Source organism: Mytilus galloprovincialis, chromosome 7, assembly GCF_965363235.1.
Source record: "Mytilus galloprovincialis chromosome 7, xbMytGall1.hap1.1, whole genome shotgun sequence".
Classification (NCBI taxonomy): Eukaryota; Metazoa; Mollusca; class Bivalvia; order Mytilida; family Mytilidae; genus Mytilus; species Mytilus galloprovincialis.
Genome location: NC_134844.1, coordinates 82360744 through 82376110, shown reverse-complemented (window position 1 = coordinate 82376110; position 15367 = coordinate 82360744). Strand labels below are relative to the sequence as shown.

Below are 15367 nucleotides of genomic sequence, written 5' to 3'. Positions count from 1 at the left end.
TGTAAACAGTAAGACAGTATAGCGTCAAAATCATTGGTACATGTACATGTAGGATATGTTATCTGTATGTTCTCATTCGTTCATTGATTTAATTGTTTAGTATATTCATAAAATGTCGTCTGATAATAAAAATGACAAAATACATCGAAAATCCTTTTTAAGAAAGCTCCATAATTATCGATCTAAATATGGAAGTATTATATAATACTTCCATGATCTAAAATGCCATATAAACAGGAATGTGTCAATATTTACATAGTATATATAAGCGTCCCATGGGGCCACGACAAATCCTTTCCAGTGCTGTATCCCAAATCAATACCATATGTTACTATTTTATCTTATCATGGAAGTATTATATTGAAAAAAAAAGTATTTCACACACAGGCTCTTGTTGAGTGCCCCCTTTTTTCATTTTATTTTGGTTAAGTTTTATTTGAAAATATTCTTTAATTTTCATATTTCATTTTTTTTTCTTTCTTGTATAACTCTTATTCTGGCGATTTAACCATACTTATTTATATTGTTGTTCTCTATTCTTTTCTATAAGAGTATTCTTATTTCTACCAAGGAATTGTATATTTAAATATACAATTCCTTGTTTCTACACATAAGAATATACAGAGGGTTATACATAAAAAACGTATTTTATTAAGTGAAAATAAATTTAGAAACGTTGAAATAAGAACGAATATTTTCAAAAATTGATTAAACAAACAATTAAAAAAAAGGGGTGAACTTAACGAGCACCTGACTTTCGTGTGTCATGACATTCCTCATTGACAAATGTTATGCGCTTTTAGATATTTTGTTTCTGTTTTGAATTATTTTCGTGTATTTGCTTACTGACAGCGGTTGTTGGAAATACTCAATAAATCCGTAGGAGGGTTACAATCTTTCCTAAATCACAACAATTTTGTGTCAGGATTTCTGTTTATTTGCGGTCATTACTGGTTCTTCGTTCATAAAATGTATTAAATTTCTGTTCCGTGTATACCATGTATTTGGTAATAATATGCGATTTTCTCTATTAAACTTGCGAACAAAGAAGATTTCCTACTTTGTGTTTATCACTGTTGGATTAGTTAGGTCTAGTTGAGTTTCGAATATTTGTGAATGAATTAATGAAAATGGACGTCACACTAAACTCCAAAAATTAAACACATAAATGAACTAAAATTAAAAACAACCCACAAGAATAACAGACAGACCAGGAGCTCCTGACTAGGGACAGGCGTAAAAATGCGGCAGGGTGAAACATGTTTTGTGAGAATTCAACACTCTCGCTATACATTGTACCTCTGGCCAATGCAGAATAAACGAATCAAAACTTGTTGATACATTTGTCTTAAATAAAGTATATAGAATTAACAATAAATACATAGTTAAGCAAATAATTTTAAATTTCAATGACAAAATCAGACTTTACAGCTTCAAGTTCTCTATTCCACAACTTTGTTTTTACACCGTTACTTTTCAAATACAATTTAAGAGAATGGTCTGTATCATATAACCTCCTTGTTCATATTTACAAAATCAACAGATAATTTATTATTGATATCTGCCTCGGAAATTTCTTCTAAAATCAAGGATCATTAATTTTTATTTCGCTGACCTAGAGTTTTTAAGGTCATCTGTCAACGAATTAGAACTTTTTCATTAGCCTTTTTTCCCCCTTTCTTATTATTGATATGTCCAGAGTCATATATATGTGTATATATATATGTCTCTGGTATGTCCATCGTAAAGGTCTGGCAAAACTTTTCTTTTTTTAATTATTTCTTTTCTGTCAGCAGTTTCTCACCATTCATCTGTTTAAAGTCATAGTGGGGATCCCTTCTAAAATCTATTGCGTCTGGAATTATCGTATAATTGCTAATATCATTAAATAATTACGCGATATGCCTAACGGCAAATCGACATAGATGGTGGGGTGTTTGTTTAGGGGAGTTTTCTTTTCTTATCTGCTGGTCACCAGACGATGAGAACAAGATGGGAACCAGAATAGAAGTTCACACGAGTTATCTCGCCTTGAAATGTCCATAATTCTTGTACATGAGTAAATTCCAGCGAAAATATCTTTATAAGTAAAGAATTGTCGCAAAAAATAAATCCTAGAGTACACAGGAAATGGCAAAGTTCACGAATTCTAGTCTAATCTCTACGTTCCGCATCTGACACCAAACGGTGTATATTTCGGATTTTGCTATATATACACGGGTCATAACCACAGGGTTAACACTACTAAATTCAATCATTGTCAAATTGTTCCCTATTGTAGTATTTTAATCAGTAAGACTTTCTAAGATGACAATACGAATATTAAAATTAAAATCTGGACTTAAAATAAGGCGTAATAAAATAATAGCAGACATGAAGTAAAACAGCGAATCAAAGAATTCAACTTTATTTATAACTAATATAGGACAATGCTGTTGATTAAAAAAATACTCCATTCCAGGACCTTTTGTTGTCCAAAATATTAATAATACCAATGATTGATAAGTTCCAGGTCGACGGGTTCAAACAGAAAGATTTTGAAAGCATCTTATAATCGGCATGACTTTATCAGATGACAATCCAGTGGCGGATTCAGAGGGGGGCGTAGAGGGCGTGATGATAGAGTTGACCAGTGCGTCAAAAAAGATTGAGAAAGAACGTAGTGACTTCTATTTCCCAATTTCAACCAAACAGAAACCCTCTCATGAAAAAAAACCAAAACACAGCAATATTATTTACCTACGTAAACATGTTTAACCCCAAACGTCCCAGCCTATTTTGAAATAACTTGATAGCTGAAAAATGATCCCCAGTCAGTATAAGCTCTAGATAGATTTAAATTTTAAAGTCTAAGGTACGAACCATTTGATTTGAGGAGGCAGTCTAAGGTATTTCAGAGAAAAAAATACGACTCTGATTTTTGCATTAAATAAAAATTCTGGCCGTATCTGGATTGAAAACAATAATCTTGTCCACTTTTTTGCTATTAGAAACGAAAATTTCCAACAGAATTATTTAGCCTTAAATGAACATGATGAATAAAAAACGGGCGTATTTTTTTTTAGGCCGGGGTTTGCATGTCTGACGCGGCGGAAGTTCTGCTTCGTCGAACTGATATATTGAATACTTTTTTCAAGACCAGACTGCAACCTGACTGCTGAGTGTGGCCTTTATATCTCCATTTATCGGCCGTCATTCATAAATTCGTTGTCATTTCAGACTCATTCGTAGCCTTTTGTTGATTTGGAACCCCTCACCTCCCTTAATTTTGTCGGGTGAAACATATCAACCAAACATTTGAATGAAAATTGCTTGTTTGACTTTTTAACTCGTGTCGGTCGTATTGTACATTTCATCGAATATTATAGCCCGACGTATTTCTTGTTTACAACAAGAAATCTGTGAGGTTATGCTAACTTAACATACATGTAAAACAAACAAGAATTTTCCATGTCTATTGTTTACTGACAAGTCCGACATCAAATATATCAGTACATAGCTTTGGATCCATACTATCATTTTATGATAGACAATCAATAGGGAGAAAACAGCATAAAAATGTCCAACACATACACTTAACAGCAAATATAGAATGTACATGCCCCACGCCAGGAACCGTTTAAAATGTGCATTTTACACTTATTTTATGTTTTTACGGCCAAAAAAGGTCCAAAAAAAATTTCGCCTCGCTCCGCTCGGCGATCTTTAAAATCTTCGCCCCCCTTTTCAAATTACTGGATCCGCCTCTGCAATCTCAATACTAAAATAAGACTTACGCATAGTTATATACTTTTTATATTCAGTCACGGACCCGCGAAAATAACGTGTTACTGAACATATTGGGCAAATTTATTTGGCGGGAAATGATGACAAAAGTCGACACTTATAATTTAATAGATGAATATCAAAATTTAGTTTTCTATCGATTTTATAATTTATGGGTAAAAATACGATTAAGAACATTGTCAAAATTTTTATTTAGCGTTTTTGCCTTATATAAATAGTTTTGATAAGAAAATAACACTCTTTAAATCGATTAGACCAAATGAATCTTTGATCGACCAATGGGCAAATATTTACCTTGGTACCAATTGCATGATATATAGATTTTTTTTTAAAATCGATTATTGCCTTGCATCGTTTCTTTTGTTGACTAGTATATACCATGGAAGTGTTATATATTCATTTTAAACAATGTTATACGGACAATACAAAAATAATGAAAATTCAAAATATACAAGGAACGTAAGAGTTCTCAAATTGCACCTATTTTGAAGTGTTTTTTTTTCACCTATCGGTTTCTTTTATATGATCTAGACAAAAGTTTCCATTCTGTGTTTAATTTGTCGATGTATCATTATTTACTATATGGTTCCACCAAATTAATTTTGATTCCACATGCAGAACAATAACATTTTGAACCGTTCCAAGACTGTATAAGGCTCAGAATTAATACACGATGTTCCTACAACACGACGTTACACTAAAAATTCGGCGTCAAAGAGGGTTTTTGACTTTGATTAATTTTTGCAAGTTTTATTCGTTTTTCATGTGTTTTTTATATGTTGTTGGTTGATTGTGGTTCTGTCCTTTTTGTGATATCATTTTATCATAAATTACCTAAAGTTGTGGAAATCGATTTAATAATGTTTACCTTTTAAGTTATTTCACCTAAAAATGCAGTGCTTACTGTCGCAAGTAATGTAGGAAGGAAAAATTGGACGGAAGTACATGTATACGGTTTCCATAAATAATGTGCAAAACTTTTATCATAGGATGTTTAACTTTCATGGTGCATATCATCTGTTATTGTAGAATTTATATATCTTAATTCAACCCCAATACAAATATATCTGACACTCTGCAAGTAAATCGAAACATTTTTAACCTTGATTAATTTGAATAGAATTGTATTTTCCTTGGCACATAATTTGTCGAAATACACCCCTTCAATTTCTTGAATCTTGGCTTGAGAATTATTTTCCAAGTCTTCTAAAGTTGCTTGCTTAAATTGTTTAACTTCTGATATACATTTTAAAATATAGTAATCTACTCCTGAATTGTCCGTAAAAACGGCTAATATAATCCCGGGTTTTATTAATTCAATGAAACGGTTTTCGTCGCTGTTTTGGATTTGTCTTTCAATTACCTCAATTTCATGCACAAGTTGATATTGACGAAAAGTTCCGGCTTCGCTAGTTCATATAGTACAGGAATTACTTTCAGTTATAACATGAATAGCAGGACAAATTGCGAAGTAAAACATTCTATGGACTTGTATTAAGTCTTTTAATATAATTGGTGAATGCACCTTACTGAAGTGACGACTTTAAATGATCTATTTCGTAGTCCTTCCGCAACATAAATTAAAATTCGCATTTTACATTTAGAGGATTGTCTTGGTGTTTCCAATTTGTCTTTGCAAAAGTTGAACGAAGTTCATGTAATGAGATTTAATTTCCCTTTTCACGATTCTTTTAAATAAATTGATAAAAGCTATAAACGATAAATAAAAATTGCGAAATTGAACTTGTGTCGAATCTATGTCCCGGCCGGAGTCTATACATGTAGCAACATGCACTATTCTTTTTTTTTCGGCAGCCATCAACATCTTTTTCCAAATTACACCAAACGATTTGTTTAAGTTATCATGAACATTTAATTGAAACTTTAGGACATGTAACGTCGGAAAATAGCGTTTTTCGGATTTTTAGACGTTTGGACAAAATGGCTACCGTTTTGTAATGTGTTGAAAAAATGTATTCCTTTAAGACCCAAATATGTAGTTAATAAGAAAAGAATTTTGGCATTTTGTACTCTTCGTGTATCTAACTTTTGTTTTGATCAATTATAAATAACTTATTGAAATATCAGTTAAAAAATACGCGTTAACTGCTTTGAAAAATGAAATATCAACTTGGACAAAATGGCTACCGCTTGAAAAACGACTGAGTAGAGAAGATTTTATAAAATCTGCAATATTTGAGCTCACGAACAATGAGGCAAATATTTGTACTTTTGGTAGATGTTATTATTGTCTTACTCGTTTTCCGCTATATCTACTTATAAAATTCACTTTCAGTCGTTAAGTTACCGAAAAACGTCGTTGGACATTTTTCTTATTCCAGCTTAATATGCGGCCACCGAGTCAAATGAAATTTGGCAAAATAACGGCTTTTTTTAATGCCACAAAGAACCGACACATGCCGTTGTTCCTGCAAAGTTTCCGGAAGATCAGAGAATAAGAAATATGATCACTATACATAAGAGTCAAAACAGTTTTTCATAAATGTAACGTTGGACATCCGTTTTTTCACATAGCTTTGTTATTTTAATCCTCAAATATACTAGATATTACTTAGTATATGATCAAGAGCTATAAAAACATAATTTAAAACATATATTGAATTTGTTTTAATAGTGGTTCGTGTTTTCTAACATTTTTATTTTGTTTTGCGGAGGAAATTTCGAAGATTGTGTTACAAATCCTAAGGGTTGCAGGAACAGCGTGCGTAACGTAACAGTAAAAATTCAATTGAAATGGTCAGGTAATTCCAGAGTAGCAGCAGCAAATTTAAAAGTTAAAAAGTTTTTACATGTCATTCTGGTATATTCAGTATATTACTATATCTGAAAGAATATTTACAATCTTTTACATGTATAAACATGTAAACAGACAGACGCTAATTTATAATTTATTTACTATTATTAAAAGTCTCTGGAAAAACGGCACTGAACTAAATATTGTTTCTGTTACTATCGGATACGTTTCCTTACTTCACTTACGTTTTCAAGTTCACCAAAAATTGTGCTTGGATTTAATCTTTTTCTTAACAAAAGGAAAGTATTTTATTTAGGAGTGATGAGTCGTCACCTGATAACAGGCAATACGAGTTCTGCTCTCATATTTAGAAACTCTACGGTATTTGGCCTCATTTTTTTATATTACGGAATTTGATCCTAACACGGGCAATCAATGGATACTGCCGTCTCTGTCTTATTCTTATTTAGTTAACATTCTGTTTATCTTATTTAATGAACAAATACATCTAAATTCCAACCGAAAGAGAGAGATAGAGCTTGATCGAGTGGGTCATACAACTGGTTTATTTTTAGTTACGAGCAAAGGAAGTAGAAAACGGTAACCAGTCCGTTTCCTATTGGAAAATGATGCATGGCGGTCTAGATTGGTGAGAAGGATTTTGGGTAAGTTTTCCCAGTGTTCAGCAGTAGTAGAGGCTGTTGGGATATTTTTACTGAAGTACACAGTAGTAGTAATGCTGATACCAGATACAGAGTTTAATTTTAATAAAACAAATAACAATTTTACACTGTTGTCGTTATAACTTATATAAGTAATAAAAACAAAACAAAATGGTGGACACAGAATTACTTGGCACATCGTTCTATCTGGAATGTGTCCAGAAAATCTTGACGAGTACTACTATAATAGGCCGTTAGTTGATATTTTTTCATAAAATTTTAGTAGTCGATAAAATCGAAACATAATGATCACACCAATATTGTCATATTAAATTATTTTCCAATTTTCATATTGCATGTACGACTATGAGTTTTGTATCCTGCTGAGTGCTGTATAAAAGCTGTCAGTGATTCCCTATAATCTAACAATAAATGATTTTATCCGGCACTGAAATTCTCTACACAAGAAAATGTTTACAACTAAGATTTGTCTTTCAAAAGTTTAGAAACTCAAAACTGGTGTAAGATAATACAATTTTGTAATTGACAAGTTGAATAAATGATGCTATATAAATTCAAGGATTTGTATAGCACCTTTACATTCATTCAATGAATGGGGGGGGGGGGTGGGGGGGGGGGGTTATATGCACTTTCCTTTTCTATGCAGCAACATTCCAATTTCCAGCATTCCGTGCATTTGTACAAGGGAAATTCAAACGGAAAGTACTTTATCGAAATAAAATGCTCAAACACATCAAACGAATAGAAAGCAATTGTCAAATTCCTGACTTAGTACAGAAAATTGTGAAGTATACATAGTCCAGTCAATCTAGCATAAATTTAAACCTTTCCTCAGTGGCAGATCCAGGAATTTTCATAAGAGGGGGCCCACTGACTGCCTAAGAGAGGGCCCACTCTAGTAATGCTTCAATGATTCCCTATAATATCAACCAAGTTTTTCCCTCAAAAATGGGGGGCCCGGGTCCCCTGAAAAAACCTCTAAATCCGCCTCAGTACCTTGAAGTAATTGCAACAGAAGGTTTTTAAGTTTTAATCTTTAGTATTATACCACAACTATACACAGAAAAAAGTCCAACAAAATCTAACTTGAGGAAAACTATCAAAAACGATTTTAAAATTCCTTTGGAGATTTGCTTTGAAATGGGAGATAACTCTGCAAAAAAGGCAGAAATATCAATAAAAATGTATACAATATATTATAATTTTACCGCTTTTATTCAACAGATTGTATTGATACGTGATATTTTAGCCGTCTTTAGGGTATAACAAACAACTCTTTTATCAAGCTACAACCTAGATTTCATAACTCATAAGTTGACCATTTATTCATTTATTAGATTTTTCAACATGTCAAGGTAAAGAATCTCAAATTTAATAAAACTAATTAAGCATCTATTCTTCTTTTTGTGGCTTAAAGTATCTTGAAACAATGTTGATGCTGAACAAATATAATTGACAGATATAAACAGTACCAAATATTCAAATTATTTTTTCAAAATGGTCAAGAAGCCATACATTTGCAATTTCATTAATATAAAATGCGCAAAAATAAACAACAAAAAAACAAAAAAAATACCCATAACACTTTGGTTTGTACATTTCACGAGCAGATGATTATATAATGTAGTCAAATACGAACTGATAACCCCATCATGGTCAAAGTATCATACATTATATGAATTTTAAGAAAATCAACCAAAAAACTGACAAAAGGACTATTTTGGCAGAGTTATCTCCCTTTCCAATGTAAAAATGATGATTTTGAGGTTTCCTCAAGTTGATTTTTATAGGACTTTTTTCTGTGTTTATTTGGGCCTATAAAGTGCTATAGATTAGAACTAACATATTTGCTGTTGCAATTGGTTTATGGTTCACACTTAGTTTGACTGAACTACACATGTATGTGTTCACTTGCATGACAATCTCGTAGAATTCAATTATATTGACAACAATATGTGAGCATTGGAATGACCCCTAAAAATTTTTACAGACAACAGCCGTTGTGAGTTGGTTGACCTTTGAACCCTTTCACATGTTTAAAGTATATGGAATATCTCCTTCACAGATGGTGACTGATATATGTTTTAATTGTCTTAAACACTATCCTGTTCTCTTTTCCCTGAAAGTGATCACTGCCAAACACTTAAGGTTGCAAGTCCGATTTGTCCATGTTGAAGTGGCCATGTAATAATGGTTTGATTGCTGTTTCAGGCCACTTTCAGCATGTTGTGATATTTGTAGCAGTCAATTTTTATTGGTGGAAGAAGCTGGAGTGCCTGGAGAAAAGCAAGAAACTGACAATCCTGGTCAATTAAGATTGGAGTTGAACATGGTGAATGCTCTGGCCTAATGATAGTGATACAGTAGTTCGACTACTTATACTATATATTCACAAAGGTCCTCAATCATGGTCTGACACTGAAAAGCCTACTCATTTAATGATGACAATTTGGTGCTAGTACACCATGTCCACTAGTTTGCTAGCCCATCATGCCCATGTTGTGTTCCTAGTTTGACAATTTACAATCAAAGTATAGCCAGCAACTAGTGAATGTCAAACCACGATTCCAAGGTAAAATTGAACCTAAGAAGACTTTAGATCATGTCAAAGCCTCATTACAACACTGGACTGGCAGACTGCAATTCTTGTCAAACCTTGATCACAAAATAGAATTTTAGATCAAGCTTATTAATTTATTTTATACAATTTAATGCTCTTCTGGAAACCTTTATTCTTGCCAAATTAGCATAATTAGTGAGAGTTTTTTTTCATTCACACAACAAAAGCTATGAAATTCTAGAGTTGAAAAAAAATAAAACTTTATGCATGTGTCGTGTACATATTATTATTTTGTACAGGTTCAGTGGCGGATCCAGGGGGGTTCCGGGGGTTGGAACCCCCCGTTTTTTTTGGCCGATCAATGCATTTGAATGGGAGCATATAGTTGGAACCCCCCCTTTACTCTGGGTTGGGAACCCCCCCTTTTTAAAATGGCTGGATCCGCCACTGAGGTTATTACTTGTACAAAAACTTTGTACAACTGTACATGTAATTAATTGTACAATTTTTGTGGAGAAAAAGATAGTAACTTGTACAACTGGTAAAATGCAGTTTTTGGCTTATAACTCCAAAACCAAAGCATTTAGAGCAAATCTGACAAGGGGGTAAAATTGTTAATCAGGTAAAGATCTATCTGTCCTGAAATTTTCAGATGAATCGGACAACCCGTTGTTGGGTTGCTGCCCCTAAATTGGTAATTTTTGGGAAATTTTACTGTTTTTGGTTATTATCTTGAATATTATCATAGATAGAGATAAACTGTAAACAGCAATAATGTTCAGCAAAGTAAGATTTACAAATAAGTCAACATGACCGAAATGGTCAGTTGACCCCTTTAGGAGTAATTGCCCTTTATAGTCAATTTTTAACCATTTTTCGTAAATCTTAGTAATCTTTTACAAAAATCTTCTCCTCTGAAACTACTGGGCCAAATTAATCCAAACTTGGCCACAATCATCATTGGGGTATCTAGTTTAAAAAATGTGTGGCGTGACCCTTCCAACCAACCAAGATGGCCGCCATGGCTAAAAATAGAACAGAGGGGTAAAATGTAGATTTGGCTTATAACTCTAAAACCAAAGCTTTTAGAGCAAATCTTAGGAAGGGTAAAATAATCTATTAGGTCAAGATCTATCTGCCCTGAAATTTTCAGACAAATCGGACAACCCGTTGTTTGGTTGCTGCCCCTGAATTGAAAGGAAATTTTGCAGTTTTTGCTTATTATCTTGAATATTATTATAGATAGAGATAAACTGTAAACAGCAATAATGTTCAGCAAAGTAAGATTTACTAATAAGTCAACATGACCAAAATGGTCAGTTGACCCCTTTAGGAGTTATTGCCCTTTATAGTCAATTTTTAACCATTTTTCGTAAATCTTAGCAATCTTTTACAAAAATCTTCTCCTCTGAAACTACTGGGCCAAATTAATCCAAATGGCCACAATCATCATTGGGGTATGTAGTTTAAAAATGTGTGGCGTGACCCTGCCAACCAACCAAGATGGCCACCATGGCTAAAAATAGAACAGAGGGGTAAAATGTAGATTTGGCTTATAACTCTAAAACCAAAGAATTTAGAGCAAATCTGACAGGGTTAAATAATTTATTAGGTCAAGATCTATCTGCCCTGAAATTTTCAGACAAATCGGACAACCCGTTGTTTGGTTGCTGCCCCTGAATTAGTAATTTTAAGGAAATTTCAGTTTTTGCTTATTATCTTGAATATTATTATAGATAGAGATAAACTGTAAACAGCGATAATGTTCAGCAAAGTAAGATTTACAAATAAGTCAACATGACCAAAATGGTCAGTTGACCCCTTTAGGAGTTATTGCCCTTTATAGTCATTTTTTACCACTTTTTCATAGTATTTTGTAATCTTTTACAAAAATCTTCTCCTCTGAAACTACTGGACCAAGTTTAACCAAACTTGGCCACAATTATCATTGGAGTATCTAGTTTAAAAAATGTGTGGGGTGACCGGGCCAACCAACCAAGATGGTGGCTATGACTAAAAATAGAACATAGGGGTAAAATGTAGATTTTGGCTTATAATTCTGAAACCAAAGCATTTAGAGCAAATCTGACTGAGTTAAATTGTTAATCAAGTCAAGATCTATCTGCCCTGAAATTTTCAGACGAATCAGACAACTGGTTGTTAGATTGCTGCCCCTCAATTGGTAATTTTTAAAAATTTTTTACCGTTTTTGGTTATTATCTTGAATATTTTTATAGATAGAGATAAACTGTAAACATCAATAAAGTTCAGCAGAGTCAGATCTACAAATAGGTCAACATGACCAAAATTGTCAGTTGACTCCTTAAGGAGTTATTGCCCTTTATAGTCAATTTACAAAATATTTTCCTCTGTTACTAATGGGCCAAGTTCATTGTAGATAGAGATAATTGTAAGTAGCAAGAACGTTCAGTAAAGTAAGAACTTCAAACACATCACCATCTGACACCAAAAGACAATTTTGTCATGAATCCATCTATGTCCTTTGTTTAATATGGACAAACACCAAGGTGAGCGACACAGGCTCTTTAGAGCCTCTAGTTTGGCTTTGTTAGATTGGGATTTTTTTGTAATTTGTTAGGGGTAATTTTTTTTATTTAATATTTTTTCTTGTTAATTTATTTGATTGTTTATTTTTTTTTAGTAGAAATCACTCAGCATATGTATTTTAAAATTTTTTAGTGTGTTAGTTTTTCTAAGTAGATTATATAGTAGTAGATATCACTCAGCGTATGTATTTTTGAAATTTTTATTGTGTTAGTTTTTCTTTTCTTTCAAGTGTTTATATAGCCTTGGCCTATTAAAACTAGAACTCAAAAAGTTGAAAAATCTGCAATTTCAACAACACATGTGGACACAAACATGGTTGTAGTCTCAAATCAGCTCAAAATCTGAAGGTGTATAGAAAAAAGTTTCAGGACCATAAAAAAGCAATTGTACTGCTTTCCTGATGTTTACTTCAGTTATTGAATTATTTAGAGAGAGAAGATCATCTATATAGAGAAAGTAAAGTTAAAGGATACTGCTTACTTCTTTTCTTTCTGTCTCAGAAGTTTGTGAAGTCAGCCTCATGAGAATAAAGGAACAAGTAGGCAAGAAGATGAGCACAATTTGTTCTCATTGGAATACAAATAGTTTGTTGAAAAACATTCAGAGAATATTTTATTTGAATCCAGAGTTATTTTTTACAAAGTAGGATGTATCCCTCCCTAAGACAAGATACTTGTGTCCACGTTGGCCTTTCTTTTTAATGGAACAAAGCAATACCAATTCTTTCAATTTGTCTTTAAGTTTGGAATAGGGAATACTTGTTTAAAGTGTAGAAAAATCAAATGTTTTTAAATTATTGCAAGATGAAAGAGTCTTAGGTTGTATGGACATGGTGTCATTTGGAATTTTACAGACGCCATCACGAGTTGGTTGACCTTTATGGAATAACCGTTTCACAATTGATATCGGATATGTTCCTTGCGTAGTAACTACAATCCCCTTCCCTTTCAATTCAAGACAAGACAATTTATTACAACTAAGGCACACATATGGTGCTACAAGAGGATGACATGAATATGACCTACCGAATTAGACTATTTACCGGATTTGTTATAACATGGGTGCCACATGTGGAGCAGGATCTGCTTACCCTTCTGGAGCACCTGAGATCACCCCTAGTTTTTGGTGGGGTTCATGTTGCTTATTCTTTAGTTTTCTATGTTGTGTCATGTGTTCTATTGTTTTTCTGTTTGTCTTCTTTAATTTTTAGCCAGGCGTTGTCAGTTTATTTTCGATTGATGAGTTTGACTGTCCCTCTGGTATCTTTCATCCCTCTTTTGGAACTTAATTTGTCTTCCTGGTATTTCCTTTACAATACTTATAGTCTATCTGTATTTGCCACTTGTTAACTATCAGAAGATTTATTGTCATGACTCAAGTTAATTACTTCATCATAAAATTACTTTTGTACACTGTTTTCCATCTTTACACTTTAGTTTTGACGACTAAACTGAAATGTTTTGCTCATATGTTTTTATCATACAAAGTACTCGCATGTTGAAAGTTTATACATTTAGGCTAAGTACCTAATACACTATTTGTTTAACGGGAAATGATTTGATGTGAACATCAAATAGGCCATGATAGAATAATGATTTGTACAACTTATTATCTTTCTTTCAGTTAAAATTGTACTAGTAATTACTTGTACAATTGTATTTGTACAAGTAATAACCTGTATGATGGCTTCATACAAGTAATTATTTGTACAAAATGTTTGTACAAGTAATAACCTGTACAAAATAATAACATGTACACGACATATTATATATATACAATATCTGTCCAAATGGTAGTCATTTTCTGTCCTTGAAAAACTTCACACATTTGCAACTAATATCAATGAATATATCATGACAGTTTACAATCAAGACTCTTCTTAACTGGGCAACTTAAGGCTTGTCATACCTGGTATAGAACCATTTATTTTACCCTTGCAACAACTCTTTGAGAAGTCCTTAGCTAGGCAACATTTCTTTCCTGTGCCTTATTTTATAGTGGCAGTCAAAATGGTAAACCATTGTCATTCTTTCTGTCATCCACCCATCATAAAAAACTTGACAAACCTTTAATTTTTGGATGACACTTGCATGGAATATTTGTCAAAGTAGAATTAAGAAATCTTCCTTTTGATTTTGAAATTTGTCATTCCAGAGATTAGGAACTAATTAATCATCAGAGTAAAAGCAATTTTAACATTCGACAACATTACTTATAAGTTGAGTATGCTTGGATTGGTTTACTTGAAACTGTTCTTTAAAAATTGAAAGTTTTCTGATTTAGTTTAAACATATTTATTTATAGTGGATTGGGAAACAAGTTTTGCAACTTATATTAATCCCTTTCCACTTTGCGGGTGTGAGTGCTGCCTTGTAGTGGCATTAGCCTACTCTTTTTCAAAGAATCTACAAGGGTTTCTGATTTGTGCCTTAGGAGTTATTTAATTTATTATCATGATTATTTTTTATACATGTCAAATATTAACTGAATAGATATAAGAAAATGTGGTATGAGTGCCAATGAGACAACTCTCCATCCAATTTTAACTCACACTTTGAGAAAAACCATTATAGGTCAAAGTACTGTCTGAAGTATGTCTAGATTTATTTGCTTAAGACCTTTCACATTTTTTGGGGAGCTTTTGGAAAAGTAAAGCTACCTTTCAATTTAAAAAAAATACTCCAATGGTTACAAACACTGTTATATTTGTTCCAGTAAAAATAATATAAGATCAGAGTATTTTCCATTTTGAAACACATGTTATGAAGTAACTTCTAATTTTCATGACAATAAGACTTTGACAGTACACCATTTCATTCTTGCAACAATTTCAATATGTACAGGATGAGCTTGACATAATATAGTCTTTTGTTGAAGACTTTGATCATGATGGTGACTTTAACCATGTTTAACATGTTTAAATGTATGTTGTTTATGACATTTGGTTCCTGTGCACATATCTCACATACATACATATGGATCTATTTGTTCTTTAAAGATATAAAAATATACTAC

At 32.6% G+C, this 15367-nt stretch overlaps 1 protein-coding gene across 2 annotated transcripts in view; it reads left to right on the top strand.

The window, feature by feature from the left end:
* Window positions 1-6808: 6808 nt before the first annotated feature.
* The window catches only part of LOC143083800 (uncharacterized), a 29489-nt gene continuing 20930 nt past the window's right edge, over window positions 6809-15367 (top strand). The window contains exon 1 of one of the 2 annotated variants that reach the window (XM_076260162.1): window positions 6809-7206. The gene's annotated coding sequence lies outside the window, so the exon portion shown is untranslated. The remainder of the gene's footprint in view (window positions 7207-15367) is intronic. The other variant, XM_076260161.1, reaches the window with a different exon arrangement.